Here is a 15,212-nt window from a genome sequence, read left to right as displayed (position 1 = left end):
TTTTAGTTTAACATTTCGTGTTATTAGATTTTCGTGTCACGAGTAGGCCTAATTTTCTAACATGGCTGGGCCAAGTTCTAGGCTAAATAATTCCGATGTTTTGGATTATTTAGATGCTTTAGACGATGTCGGTGACGTTATAGCCGATATTGATTCGTATTTCAGTCCGACTCATTGGCTGAATGATCAGCGTTGAGGTCTTCGGTTCAGAGGGCCCGGGTTTGATTCGCGGCCAGGTATGGAATTTTAATCGCCATTGATTAATTCTTCTGACCCGGGGCCTGTGTGTTTGTGTTTATCCCAACACTTTCTTCTTCGTATTCAGACAACACACTACACTACAAACTACCACGGTAACGCGCCATAGTGATTACCTCCCCCCATATAGGGTTGGCGTCAGCAAGGGCATCCGACCATAAAACACGAGCCAAATCCACATGTGCGACACAGTTCGCACCCGCGACCCCACAGGTGTGGGAAAATCTGTAGATAAAGAAGAAGTGATTCGGATTTTACAGGTACTGATGATAGAAGAATGTTTTCCAAAACACAAATGCTGACTCCGGAAGGTACGTGTACAGTTCTTTACGTCGGGTGCTATAACTCATGACTAAATAAGAATACAAAAAACAAAATTATATCATGTTATACAGAATTAAATGCTCTTATTTTCAGAATGACTGAACAACAATATCACTAAAGAACATATTACTTTTTTAGTATTTAACAACCGATTTTTATTTTTTGTAATGTATTTTCCAACTTCAAAATTTATTTTGTAGTAAAATATGCCATGAACAACTTTGGGATATTTTTTTCTAAAACGATATTAAATAGTTTACTACTGTGATTTCTTTCAATTTTGTAACTGGGGATTTCTTTATACGGCAATTTTTTACATTTTAACATTCATAATCATGAAAAATGGCCTGAGTGTTTTGGGCTTGACTGGTGAAAATAGCCTGAGAGCAAAAGGGTTAACCTCTGCTGATCCACAATTCATGGAAACATTTATATTAACACCTAGGTACCTACAATGATCCCCACCGGGCGGGTTGACCGTGCGCGTAGAGCTTGCATCCGGGAGATAGTGGGTTCGAATCCCACTTTAGGCAGCACTGAAGATGGTTTTCCGTGGTTTTCCATTTTCACACCAGGCAAATGCTGGGGCTGTACCTTAATTAAAGCCACGGCCGCTTCCTTCCAACTCCTAGGCCTTTCCTCTCCCATCGTCGCCATAAGACCTATATGTGTCGTGCGACGTAAAGCCCCTAGCAAAAAAAAAAAAAACAATGATCCCCAAAAGGAACTTTCACCCCATCAACACAGTAATTACATCTGAGAGGACTTTTGCTATTTGTGAAACTCACAACCTGACTTTTAACCCCATTTTTCATCATAACATATGCCCACCGTCCATCTCAGAACACTATCGAGGTCACACTGCAGACGCTCACAATCTTGTAACTTATTTATTAATCTGTACAAAATAACATCATCTGCAAACAGCCTTATCTCTGATTCCACTTCTTTACACATATCATTGATATATATAAGAAAACATAAAGGTCTAATAATACAGCCTTGAGGAATTCCCCTCTTAATTATTACAGGGTCAGATAAAGCTTCGCCTACTCTAATTTTCTGAGTTCTATTTTCTAGAAATATAGCCACCCATTCAGTCACTCTTTTTTCTAGTCGAAAAGCACTCATTTTTGACAGTAGTATTCCATGATCTACCCTTTAAAATGCATTAGATAGGTTAATCGCAATACAGTCCATTTGGCCTCCTGAATCCAGGATATCTGCTATGTTGAAATCCTACAAGCTGAGCTTCAGTTGAATAACCTTTCCTAAACTCAAACTGCCTTCCGTCAAACCAGTCATTTTCGCAAACATGTCTAATATAATCAGAAAGGATGCTTTCCCAAAGATTACATGCTATGCATGTCAAACTGACTGGCCTGTAATTTTCAGCTTTATGTCTATCACCCATTCCTTTATACACAGGGGCTACTATAGCAACTCTCCAATCATTTGGTATAGCTCCTTCAACCAAACAATAATCAGATAAGTATTTCAGATATGGTACTATATCCCAACCCATTACCTTTACTATATCCCCATATCATTTCCAGCTGATTTTCTAGTTTTCTACTTTTGTATCTTACTGTAAATGTCATTGTTAATACTTGTTTAGTATTACTCACATCCTCTATCTGGACATTACCCTTGTAACTAACAATATTTACATACTGCTGAGTGAATACTTGTGCCTTTTGAAAATCCTCGCATACACACTCCCCTGGTTCATTATTGATTCCTGGAATATCCTTCAATGAACCTGTTTCTGCTTTAAAGTACCTATACATACCCTTCCATTTTTCACTAAAATTTGTATGACCACCAATTATGCTTGCCATCATGTTATCCTTAGCTGACTTCTTTGCTAGATTCAATTACCTAGTAAGTTCCTTCGATTTCTCCTTACTTCCTTAACCATTTCTAACTCTATTTCGTTCCAACCTGCACCTCCTTCTTAGTCTATTTACTTCTATGTTATAATAGAGTGGATTACCATTCCTTACCACCTTTAAAGATACAAGCCTATTTTTACATTCCTCAGCAATTGCTTAAAATCTATCCCAGAGTCTGTTCACATTTTTATTTACCATTTTCCAGCAATCACAGTCACTTTTTAAAAACTCCCTCATGCCTGTTTTATCAGCCATATGGTACTGCCTAATAGTCCTAATTTTTATTCCTTCCTTTCTTTCACATTTATTTTTAAATTCAACAAAACAGCTTCGTGATCAATATAACACCATATATTATTTCGGTTTCTCTATAGAGCTCATCTGGTTTTATCACCACCAGATTAAAATTATTCTTCCCTCTAGTTGGTTCCATCACTTTCTGAATCACGTGCACTTCCCATATTTACTTACTGACCATTTGTTGTTCATGCTTTCCGTCGTTGCCATTACCTTCCCAACTGACATTTGGTAAATTGAGATCACCCGCTACAATCACGTTCCTTTCCTTATCGTTTCCCACATAGCTGATTATCTTATCAAATAATTCTGAATCAGCGTCAGCGCTACCCTTTCCAGGTCTGTACACTCCACAGACATCAAGTTGCTTATTACCTTGATAGATGAGCCTTAAACCCAGAATTTAATATTTTTCAACCTTTTTTCGTACCTTACAAATTCTTCTTTCATCAGAATGAGTACTCCCCCCTCCCACCACTTCTATCCTATCTCTACGATACGAAGAAGACACGAGTATCGAGGTATCTCATTGATTAGTATACCAGGCAAAGTATTCACTGGCATCTTGGAAGGGAGGGTGCGATCAGTGGTTGAGAGGAAGTTGGATGAAAACCAGTGTGGTTTCAGACCACAGAGGGGCTGTCAGGATCAGATTTTCAGTATGCGCCAAGTAATTGAAAAATGTTACGAGTGGAATAGAGAGTTGTGTTTATGTTTCGTAGATCTAGAGAAAGCATATGACAGGGTACCGACAGAAAAGTTGTTCGCTATACTGGGGGACTATGAAATTAAGGGTAGATTGTTAAAATCAACCAGAGGCACTAATGCGGGTAAATGAGCTGCAGTGGGAATTGATTATATAATCAGTTCTTGGTTCAGGGTAGTTACAGGGGTTAGACAAGGCTGCAATCTTTCAACTTTGCTGTTGATAGTTTACGCGGATCATCTGCTGAAAGGTATAATGTGGCAGGGAGTGATTCAGTTAGGTGGAAATGTAGTTAACAGTGCGGCCTATGCTGAAGACTTGGTCTTCATGGCAGATTGTGCCGATAGCCTTCAGTCTAATATATTGGAACGTGAAAAATTGTTGATAGAAAGCTGGAACAGGCAGATAATTTCATGTATTTAGGAAGCGTGTTCTCCCAGGATGGTAATTTAGTGAGATTGAATCAAGGTGTAGTAAATCTAATGCATTGACCTTGCAGTTGCCATCAAGATTATTCTGTAAGAAGGAAGTCAGCTCCCGGACGAAACTATATTTACTTTGTTTTACGGGAGCGAAAAGTGGGTAGACTCGGGATATCTTATTCATAAGAGTAACGGACATGAAGGTAAAAACAGGTGGGAAGAATGGCAGGAGGGTACTCGGAATGAGGAGACAAAGTCTAAGTTAGCAATGAGCTCGATAGATGAAGCTGTTGGCATAAACTGGCTGCGGTGGTCGGGTCATGTGAAGCGAATGGAGGAGGATAGGTGACCTAAGAGAATAATGGACTCTGTTATGGAGGGTAAGAGAAGTAGAGGTTGACCAAGATGATGATGGTTAGACTCAGTTTCCAGTGATATAAAGATAAGAGTTATAGAAGTAAATGATGACACAGCACTAGTTGCAGGTAGGGGATTTTGACGACGTTTGGTACATTCACAGAGGCTTGCAGACTGAACGCTGATAGGCATAACGGTCTATAATGATGTATGTATGTATGTATGTATGTATGTATGTATGTATGTATGTATGTAATAATAACAATAGAAATACCGAAGTCTTAACCCGTGTCTTTATAGAAGCGGGAGTGAAGTGATATGAAACTCCGTGGACAACTTTTTTTTACATGTTATAAACCTCATTTTAGGTCCGTATTGAAAATTTAACAGTTCAACAATGATAACAACAGGGGTTAGACAAGGCTGCAATCTTTCAACTTTGCTGTTGATAGTTTACGCGGATCATCTGCTGAAAGGTATAATGTGGCAGGGAGTGATTCAGTTAGGTGGAAATGTAGTTAACAGTGCGGCCTATGCTGAAGACTTGGTCTTGAATAGGTGGAATAAATTAAAACACCTTTATCATTGTTGAACCAACTTTTTTTTGTTTTACAAAAGGATGCCCTTCATGCAATCAACCTCATCAGAGGAGTTAATGAGATGAAATTAATAACGTTAGTATATTATAGTAGGAAGGGAGAGCGTGAAACCAAATCCCGGCCCGTAGCCTACTCCTGACGAATGGTACCAAGGTGTCTCCTCAAGGCTTAACGTCGCCATCCGACGGACGAATCTCCATCAACAGCTTCACATGCCCTCAATACATATGAAGACTGCGGCGAGGTATGGAAGTGAATCCACGCTTTTGGCAACAACCTCTTGATTGGAAATTGTATACACCGCCTCTTTTGTCCTGCCGGTGAACATTCTGATAGTGAAACGTTTTCCGACCAACGCTACTAAAAACCCCTAACCGCGGTATCACATGCCTCCCCTAGTGCACCGTCACAGCATTGTCCTACATAAGAGACTTGCAGTGGTTTCTCAACGGCGCACTAGCCGCCAGCATCTTGGAAATGTGTAGCAGTCCAACTGATGAGTCCACTGCTACACTGGGGCGAAACGCTGGTAATTTCACGATTCAAAAATCCTGAAATTCTTAATCTTTTTAAATAATAATATTCAGTTTACGTCTCACTGACTATTTTTACGGTCTTTGGAGACACTAAGGTGCCAAAGTATGGTCCCGCAGGAGTTCTCTTACGTGCCAGTGAATCTTCCATTTTCAAATACCACCAGACCGATCCAGGATCAAACCTGCCAAGTTGGGTTCAGAAGATCAAACCCTCAATCGCCTGAGCCAGTCAGTTTGTCAATGTATTAGTAATAATAATAATAATTTATTTTAGGTCCTACCAACCTCATTTACGGTTTTCCGAGGCTGCGAATTGCTATAATTTTTTCCCTCAGGAATGATTTTTTTGTGGAAGTAAATCTACTGACACGAGACTAGTATATTTGGGCTGAGAAGGTCAGCTCTGTACCGTCTCAGCCACTCACACTGGAGACAATATTTTGAATATCAGCGTAGTTCAGAAAACCGTCCCTCGTGACGTATAGAATGGTGTTCTGAGTCTACATTCTGTAGGCCTGCGTGCTGTTTCATTTCACGCCGAGAGTAGGTTTACAAGACGGAAGTTCTGTTGCCCTTAGTAATTTCACATTCACATAGTGTCCAACTTTATCAGTCTATGGTATTCAATATGCATTCCGTAGGATGGAATTCATTGGGTAGATATCCCCACGGGCAAAGGGAACCAGGCATAGCAACTGAATGAACAAGGGGACTATCAAAGATCTCCGCAGAGTTTTGTAAATCAAATGAGACCAATGAAACGTGAGCCAATCTCAAGCGCGCCTGGCCGACAGTCTCGGAATGTAGCCCAATCTCTACAGAATATTCACTCTGGAATATACATCTGGTCCAAAGGCCCTTGGATACAAACTAGTTCAAGGGAACCGTGAAAAAATGGTGAAATTTATTATCAGTGACAGCAAACCTGTGGAAGAAAAACTGCGGGATGTATTTAAATTGGGCCTAGCAGACCGATATGGTGGTTTGATGAGAAAATTATGTCAACCTTCGTTTCAATAGCATGCATATTCAGAGACTCCTATTGCTATCTATCACAGCATACGGAGGTTGGTGATCCAGTCAGCCTTTGGGCTAATTCAGGTGCTCCTTTCAACATAACAAATGAAAAACCTATTCGTTGAACTATCAGGCATAATAAAAACGCAGATATATTCCCTATTTTCGGAGACAAATTCGAACCAAACTGAACCCCTTAGCGCAACACTCTCGAAGGAGCATGGCCCGAAAGGCAACCGTTGCTCAGCCCTAAGGCCTGCAGATAACGAGGTGTCTTGTGATCGGCACGACGAAACCTCTCGGCCGTTATTCGTGGCTTTCTAAAACGGGGCCAGTGTCTCACCATCAGATGATTAGTGTTTGAAGGCAGTCCCTTGTCTATGCAACCATTGCTCTCTGTCCTCAGCTCCTCGTTTCATTTCATATTAGGAACCAAAATGAAGAATCTGTGTCAAGTATTGTTTTTTTTTCCCTTGTCGACCTCGGTCATTCTTCCCCGTAATTTTCCCTTCCAGCAGATTGGTAAAAAAGGTATTATGTCACAAGATGTGGCTAGTAAGCTTAGCTATTTTTCTCTGAATCGTTAGCATCAGTTCCTTCTTTCCTTGCATTTCTTGCAGAACGCTTTTGTTTGTTCTCTTTTCAATCCATTTAATCCATAGCATTCGTCTCTAGACCCACATCTCAAAGGCTTCCAGTTGTTTCTAATTCTGATTTATGATTGTCCATGATTCAAAACCATACAATAGGATCAGATATCTCCCGTAGGCTGAGTGAACATCGAACGAGCCCTGAGATCAAGGTAAATTTACCTGAAAGACATGGATGGGAATTGAATACGGGTAAGAGGTGAGCACGCTAGTCGTAAACAGCGGGGACGGATATTCAAAAACACCTAGGCTATTTCATATATTAGTTTGTGGTTGATATGCCTTACATACCACCTGGGTGAGGTTCTGGTCCTCTTACCCAGCTGTATGCCCGACCCATGCTATAGGACACTACCCATGAGGTGGTACAGGTAGGATTCCTCGCTGAGATCGAGGAGAAACCAACCCTGAAAGGTAAGAATATAGTTCCTTTAAATCACTACTCATCACTTTCCTCAAAACACTGCAAACTTAAAAAATATAAAAAAAAATATCTTCTGCATTCAATTTAGATTGCCTGAGGTTTAGGTTATGATATGCATACCGCAGCTGGCGGGAAGTTTTCCTAGTTCTCGCACCACTATTTTAAGAGCAAAAGTGTATATCTGATTAAAAGACACTTTTTCTGACCCACTCAGCCTAGAAAAGTAGTTCACACAATTGTTTTTCCCAACAAATAGAGATTCCTAAGTAAAACATAAGCAAAAACGCTTGTTCTAAATTCAGAAATGTAATATGCCCAATAGCTCTTAAGTACACATTATATTGTTGGAAATGAGGAAGCAATGTTTAAAACGTGGGACTGTGTAAATTTTGACGGTGACATCAAAATTTTCTCTCACTATTTGACCATGATATAGTTGCTTTAGTATTGTTTCACTGTCTGCGTGTTCCTCTTGTACATCGGTTAAGTTCTAATAAGGACTTAGATGAGGGCATCCCACAACAACTTGTAGGCGATTACACTATCCCTTGGAAAGGTTATTAGTCATTGATGGTCGCTGAAGAACCGAATCGTACCTGTTCTACGATTCAACTGGTCATCGAGGAGGAATTACGTGTTGGCGTTCCCTTTTCCTTCTTCCGTGAATGTGAATAATTTCAAAATTTTCACCGATTGGAGAGAATTCCCATGCATCATCCACAAAAAGTTGTGAAAGTGATGGATAATTTCCGATTGGGGAACGAAATCTACATCACGCATCATATTTTTCCTCAATGTTATTGCTTATTATAAGGCAGAACTACGCATCGTTGATTGGAATGCACACATTCCCGCACAATATATCTGAAATAGATGTCATTTAAATGCTGAAGTGAGAAACATCAGACTCATTTAATATCGCTTTTTCGTCACGCTGATCACAATATTATCCGACGTCTCCGTGTGTGTTATGATCAAAATTCATGAATATCATTTTGAACATCGCTCGTCTTTTATATATGGCGTACACCACTTACAAGACTCCCATAGTCCGTGTGACATTTAAAACGACTGGAAAACTCTGTGTTATTACATTTTTCTGACAGTTCAGCATTGATGACATTATCATTATCGGCAGTTTGTATACTAACCTCGGTCCGTAATAAGCCGTTCCCGCGTCCAGGTCGAGTCGCATGAGATCCAGGCTAGCTAGTACATAATTCCATTTCTCGCTATTCAAAGTTTATGGGCTATGGGTTCCGCAGTAGAGAAAATATCACCGATTTATGCTAGTGGAAATACCTAACTTACGCAGTGGAAGTCTCCTACTCGTATTCCTAGTTAGTTTCCACTTCCGGCTTACGCAATTACCAGATGGTTAACAATTACGTCTAAGCTTCTATTCTAGAAGTCATTAAAAGAATGGCTAAATTTCACCATGTATCATCTATATATATAAAATAAGAGTTTTGTCTGTACATTGCTCAGAATTTGAAAATAATGGTATTTCTGTATCTGTCATGTCTGTAGTAAAAAGAAAATGCACTTTTTACTTTTCCGTAATTTCTGTCTGTCTGTCTATCTGTCTGTATGTATGTATGTACACGCATCACGAGAAAACGGTTGAAGAGAATTTGATGAAACTCGGTATGTGAAGTCGGGGGATGATCCTCTACAATATAGGCTATAAATCATTTTACTCACGCTGAGCGAAATGGTAGTTTAGGGGAAGGCCTAAAATTGAATTCTCAACTATTTATGTTATTAGTGGTCGTATTTTAAAGACAATGGGTATGCAAAGTTGGAGGATAAGTTGCTACAATCTAGGCCGTCAATAATTGTATTCACACTGAGAAAAATGGTAGTTTAGGGGAAGGCCTAAAATTTAATTCTCAAATATTGTTATTAGTAGCCCTATCTTGATAAAAATCGGTGTGCAAAGTCAGGAAATAAGTCGCTATAGTCTAGGCTGTAAATTATTTTATTCACGCTGAGTGAAATGGTAGTTTAGGGGAAGGCCTAAAATGTAATTCTCAAATATTTCTTATTAGAGGTGTAATCGATGAATGCTACAAAACTAAGGTTATATAGTATTAAATTTCCTATTATTCATCTCTTATACATTGTTGCCGTACTGGCTATGATCACAAACATATTCATGAATTTGGATTTTTGTTACTAAGTCCATATCGGCGCCGAATAACGAGAAAATGGGTAAACAGTACTTAATGAAAATCGCTATGTAAGTCGGAGAATAATAAACTGCAGTTTACGGTATAAAATATTTTACAAATCACAGAGTCGAAAGAAAACTAAATTTGAAGGCCTACAATATAGAAAGCTAACACTGATCAACAATAACATTACATTGACCATTGTTTGTCGTGATGTGCTTTGTGTCTTCTGTTGCCCCTCATCTCCGGTAGATAGGACTACTGCTGCGTAGAGAGTATTTTTTATTTGATTTACGTCGCACCGACATAGATAGGTTTTATGGCGACGATGGGATAGGAGAGGGCTAGGGGTGCCTTAGGCCTTAATTAAGGTACAGGCAAAGCATTTGATTGGTGTGAAAGTGGGAAACCACGGAATACAATTTTCAGCGCTGCCGACAATGGGGTTCGAATCCACTATCTCTCGGATGCAAGCTCACAGCTGCGCACCGCTAACCACACGGTCAACTCGCCCCGTACAGAGTGTAACAGCCTGCCTGAATATTGTTGGGAAGTAGCTGTGGAGTTAGATAACTTTCTTATTTAGCATGCCATTCCCCTGGTTTATAAATTTTCTGATAATACTGGTACGTAACACACTGGATCATCATAGCATTCGGTCTATTCAATCCCTACTCTGAGGCACTGATTGGAATGAACAGTGAACATATTTAGGGGAATAATGGCAGATCAGTGTTCATGGCAATCTGCGGCCTGGTCATCCCAGCTCTGGAACTTTGGACTATTAGATTGGCACCGCAATCTAACCGCAGCACTGTTCGTTAAAAGTGATAAAACGTGCGCCTTTCCATTTGATCGAGTATTTTATATGATAGCATTGCTTTTAATCGCTACATTCATACTTACGTATTTATAATGACCTATGTTGATTTCAGTTAGGAAAACCACAAAGTCAGTCTTTCTGAGAATCCCGTAGCGAAGCACGGGTACATCAGCTAGTTTATTATAAATCAAGAAAGGTCAGACGTACAAAAAACGTCGTCAAAAATTCCTCTTTGAAATGGTAATAAGCATTGATATATCTTGAAATTCATCTTGAAATGTTAAGTTCGAAGCATTAAATTGAAATAAGATCTCATATTGGGATTATTAAAAATGAAAACATTACATTAAAAGACATGAATTGAAAATACTAGATTGAAAATATCTGATTGAAAAGAAAAAAGTCAAAAAAAGACTTTAGATGCATCTAATTAATGAAAATTACATTGAATCACAATATATACACTGTTGTACATTGAGAGTCTTTAAATGTTGGACGCACCTTCCATGCTTGGTAATGAGTAAATTAACATTGGAATCACATCTTTCATGATGTAAATTCTTGAAAAATTATTCCGAAAAACCTACTTGCCTTCATCCAATATTCGTTAATTCCTTGAAATAAGGTAACTTTGCTTGACTCAAACTATTTGTGTTCAAATACACAACCAGATTGGCATGAGAAAATATCTTCAGAAATATTTAAAACAGTTAATATGTATCACACTTTTCAAACATGATCTCAGATTTCTTGGCATTTCTTCTTGCAGAGACAAAGACAACCCCCTTTAAGTCAATATAGTCTTTAAAATATTATGATCAAAACATCATATCTAGAAAATTATGCAAATTGTTCTCTTATCTGATCATAAATTAATTCAAGTGTATATCTATGTCATAACATTGTGCTATCAAGTGTATCTGACCTTCTCTCAGTCAAATCATACCGTAATTGGGTAGGCTACCTTGTGAGGAGACTATACATACTACCAACAACTCTTAGTTGTGAAGTTAAGTCACCAGTGATATCGGATAATGCATTCCCGAATATGTGAGAAAATGCTTACGATCAGAAGAAATATATGAATGTAGGTTAATTTAATATCATCTTCCTCATCAAGAATCATTTTGATCTACAATTAAAATATCAACATACGGACGTCATTGAGATCGTATCCTACTCTATCTATGGCTTATTCAAGGATCAACAGTCGATTGAAGACAAATTATATTCATTAACCACCTCAAAAATACGTAACTTGAAATACTCTCTTCATTAAAATAAACTATGACCTTACTCACGAAGAACAATCATCATCACCAACATTAATCATCATAACCTCATATCATTATTCACATTTAAACCATCACTTCACATTATTTATCATACATAACACTTCACATCCTAGCAAGCGCATTGATTAATTCCAACTCGACGTATGGTGATTGTCATCATTGACCGTGTACCTGACTACTCTGTCATAGTCTCAATCTTTTAATAATTCCGTAAAATATTACCATATCCTTATATTTAGTGAACATATCCTACATACGATCTCATTTTCACTATTATTTGATGTCATAAGTTCTCACATAAGCCTAATATTTATCGCAACGTCGTATGAAATTCACCAAGAGATAAAAATTGAACCTCCTTTCACATTACATTGACAGCCTTACGAACGGATGCTTTATTATCACTGGTTGACTATATCCTATACATGGATCTGACACTTAGGTCCGTTGAATACCTATCAACCTTTAACCTAACTATGATATTCGTCTTCTCGTGTATAATCATTTCACTGACATTAATTAGAATATCACTTTGAAAAATTGATAAATAGCATTGACTTAAAGAAACTTATCTTTGCTCTGATTCCCCCGCTGTCATCTCATGTCCGAGTGAATGGACATGTGGACACAGCTCCCGGCTTTTCTCTCATCTGTTTGGGAACATCTGGGACTGTCTCGGCTGGTTATCGGTCCTTATGGGCTGGAAACGTCATCCCGTGCCGCCATCATCTAGGTAGCCTCGCCTTCATTTTCTAGTGCATGCTGCTGGTCCCTCGAGCAATCGGAACAAAAGAAGACGTCAGTTTGGTTATGGATATGTTTTTGTACCATCTGGATATGATAAATGAATATTGCTCTTTAAAAAAGTTGATCTTGGAAGTATTCTAAAATTTGGAATATGTAAAAGTGAATATTCCAATTGAATTATGGAAATATATGGGTATATATATTCTTCTTCTCTGTAGCCTCTCAGAATTGATGGTATCGGCTAATACGTCGTCTTGGGTGTATATCGTGACGTAGCAATGTGTAAGTCTTTATATTTTAATGTACGATTTAATTTCGCGGCGTGAAATATTCTTGAGTGCTAATACTTTGTAAAACAGTTGTGGACTAAGGTTTCACCCTATTTTATGGCTAATGTTCTGGTGCGATGATGTTTTTCTTCCCCTTAAGTATGACAGTGGTGTTCTCCTTCTATGCGAATCGAATGTTAAATTTTCAATAATAACTATTAACAATCTTCATACGTCTTTCTTTACCACCGCCTTCTATGCTCCTTTCTCGCCGAGCGCTTGGCGAAGACATTATTCCTTCGGCTCATAGTAGTTCTCTGACGCTTTAACATCGACGTTCTGATGTTTAAAATTCATTTTTGTTCCAATTGGATCTTGTTGGGAACAGTGAAATGGCACAGTAACAGTACAAGCAAAGGCCACATATGACACACAACTGAGGACACAGAACCAAGAGTTTGTCAAAATATAGTCTACTCATCCTCAGCTCCTCCACCTTCGATTAACAAGTCCATGAGTGCTTTTAATTTCAAGTGAAATATACGGTAAATACTGTTGTAACGATCACTGGGTGAACGACCATTTTAAGCAATATTTCTTCCCACTTAGGGTTCATTGTACTTATAACAGAAAGGTTAGGTCATGAATATTTACACATGTTACATATTGAGTTAATTCATGTTACTTGCAATTGAAAGGTCGGATCGGGAAAATTTACTCATGTAAAATAATGAATTAATTCGTGCACTAGTAAGTAACAAGGTCGTCCGGTGTAAGCGTTTGAAAAGAAAGTTATCTTGTCGTGATTTATTATGTCTTTAAAGTGAACATATTTCTAAAACCTTTGTGTGAGTATATATGAATGCTGAAAATTGTCTCAATCTTCATTAAAATGTATTCGTAGAACTGATCAGACAGTTGAAGGTATTAATTCCAATAGTTCATCTCGCTTTGGCTTAACATAATTTATTTGATAAGAATAGAAATGGGCAGATATTTCCTTTAGAGGAGTATTTCGTTCTCTGGATAGCCTAGCCTGTCATATTGCTTTCACGACGCCATCACGATTACATTGTCCGTTGTTGACTAGTATAGCAGCCTCAATGTAATTCTTGTGAATTCAGCATAACTAAGTCATCTTCATCCCCTTCACATGCGGGCATCCAGTGATTTGAAATGTCCAATTATACGATTTTGCAGACTAAAGGAAATGTTCAAAGATGGCGTATGTTCTTCTGAGTGGAGAAATTTGTATTTCTGATGAATAAACCATGGGATACAATTAATTTTGGAGTAGGGAGGTATCCAGCTTCAGTTGAGGTTGAGTTTAATTTTATAACAACTGCAAGTTTGTGATCATCTGCAGTGATCTCTGACCGGTGATACTGAGCTGCCAGTCGTTCATGTTTCTGCTGAACAATCTTTATTTCGCTTGACCGCAAACAGCTAATTCGTCGTCCTGTTAACTGCAGCAAATGTTTTTCACTGGTTGTGGTTTCTCGTCTATGTGAAATGACCTTCCTACCAGTTTCATTGGATCCATCCAATAATGTTGCAATTGAACGGTACTAATCATCTAAGTGCAGAACTGGCCTTATGATCAGCATCACGAGCTGAATATTGAAGAACGTTCTTAACTCAGTCGACAGAGAGCCTGACCTCGTGCTTTGAAACAATTTTTCTGTGCTAAATGTGTTGGAGAGTAGAGCGTTGGCTAGCTGTCCCCAAGTTATTGGGTTTCATCCTGCCTCAGTTCGATGGTACGTGAAGTGGTGTCGCTCTCTAGATAGCTGCAAAGATCATGACGGTAGATCTACCTGTACACAAATGAACTGTTGCGGCACAAAATATCCGGCTTAGGAGTCTTCGGAATATCTTGGTTCGTAACACAACATTATTAAAAGCAGCATTAGACACCGTTGATTTAAAATAACCTTCTCTCTGCGAGATAAACCAGGTCTTCTACCAGCATTGCTCAATAAATGTCTTCCTAAATCTGTCCGCATTCAATTTAACTTCACGTTCGGAAGGATTCATAGACGCCCTAGTCGTGGATCGGCTTTTTCGGCCTTGAACGATGATGTTTCTAGGATAGCTCAATTTTAGTGGCCAAAGTAACATGCACCAACTCTCAAAAGTTTCACAACCTACCTACTGGCCCTAAGTAAGTACCAGTTAACCATACATTATGCTACTTAATCAGTGAAATAATAGACTACGAAAGGTAACATGCACGAAAGAAATAGTGCGTAATATCACTCAAAGAAAGGAGAGCATAGGTTTTGGGATTAGCACTCCCATACATACTAAGAAATCAAGGTAGAAATTGAGACATTTAAGAAAGTTTGACAGTATATGAGGACAGATGGGTAGGACAAATATGCCAATACAATGTGGATTTATTGGAAAAATGAAATGT

Source organism: Anabrus simplex, chromosome 1 (assembly GCF_040414725.1).
Source record: "Anabrus simplex isolate iqAnaSimp1 chromosome 1, ASM4041472v1, whole genome shotgun sequence".
NCBI lineage: Eukaryota > Metazoa > Arthropoda > Insecta > Orthoptera > Tettigoniidae > Anabrus > Anabrus simplex.
This window is presented reverse-complemented; position numbering follows the sequence as displayed.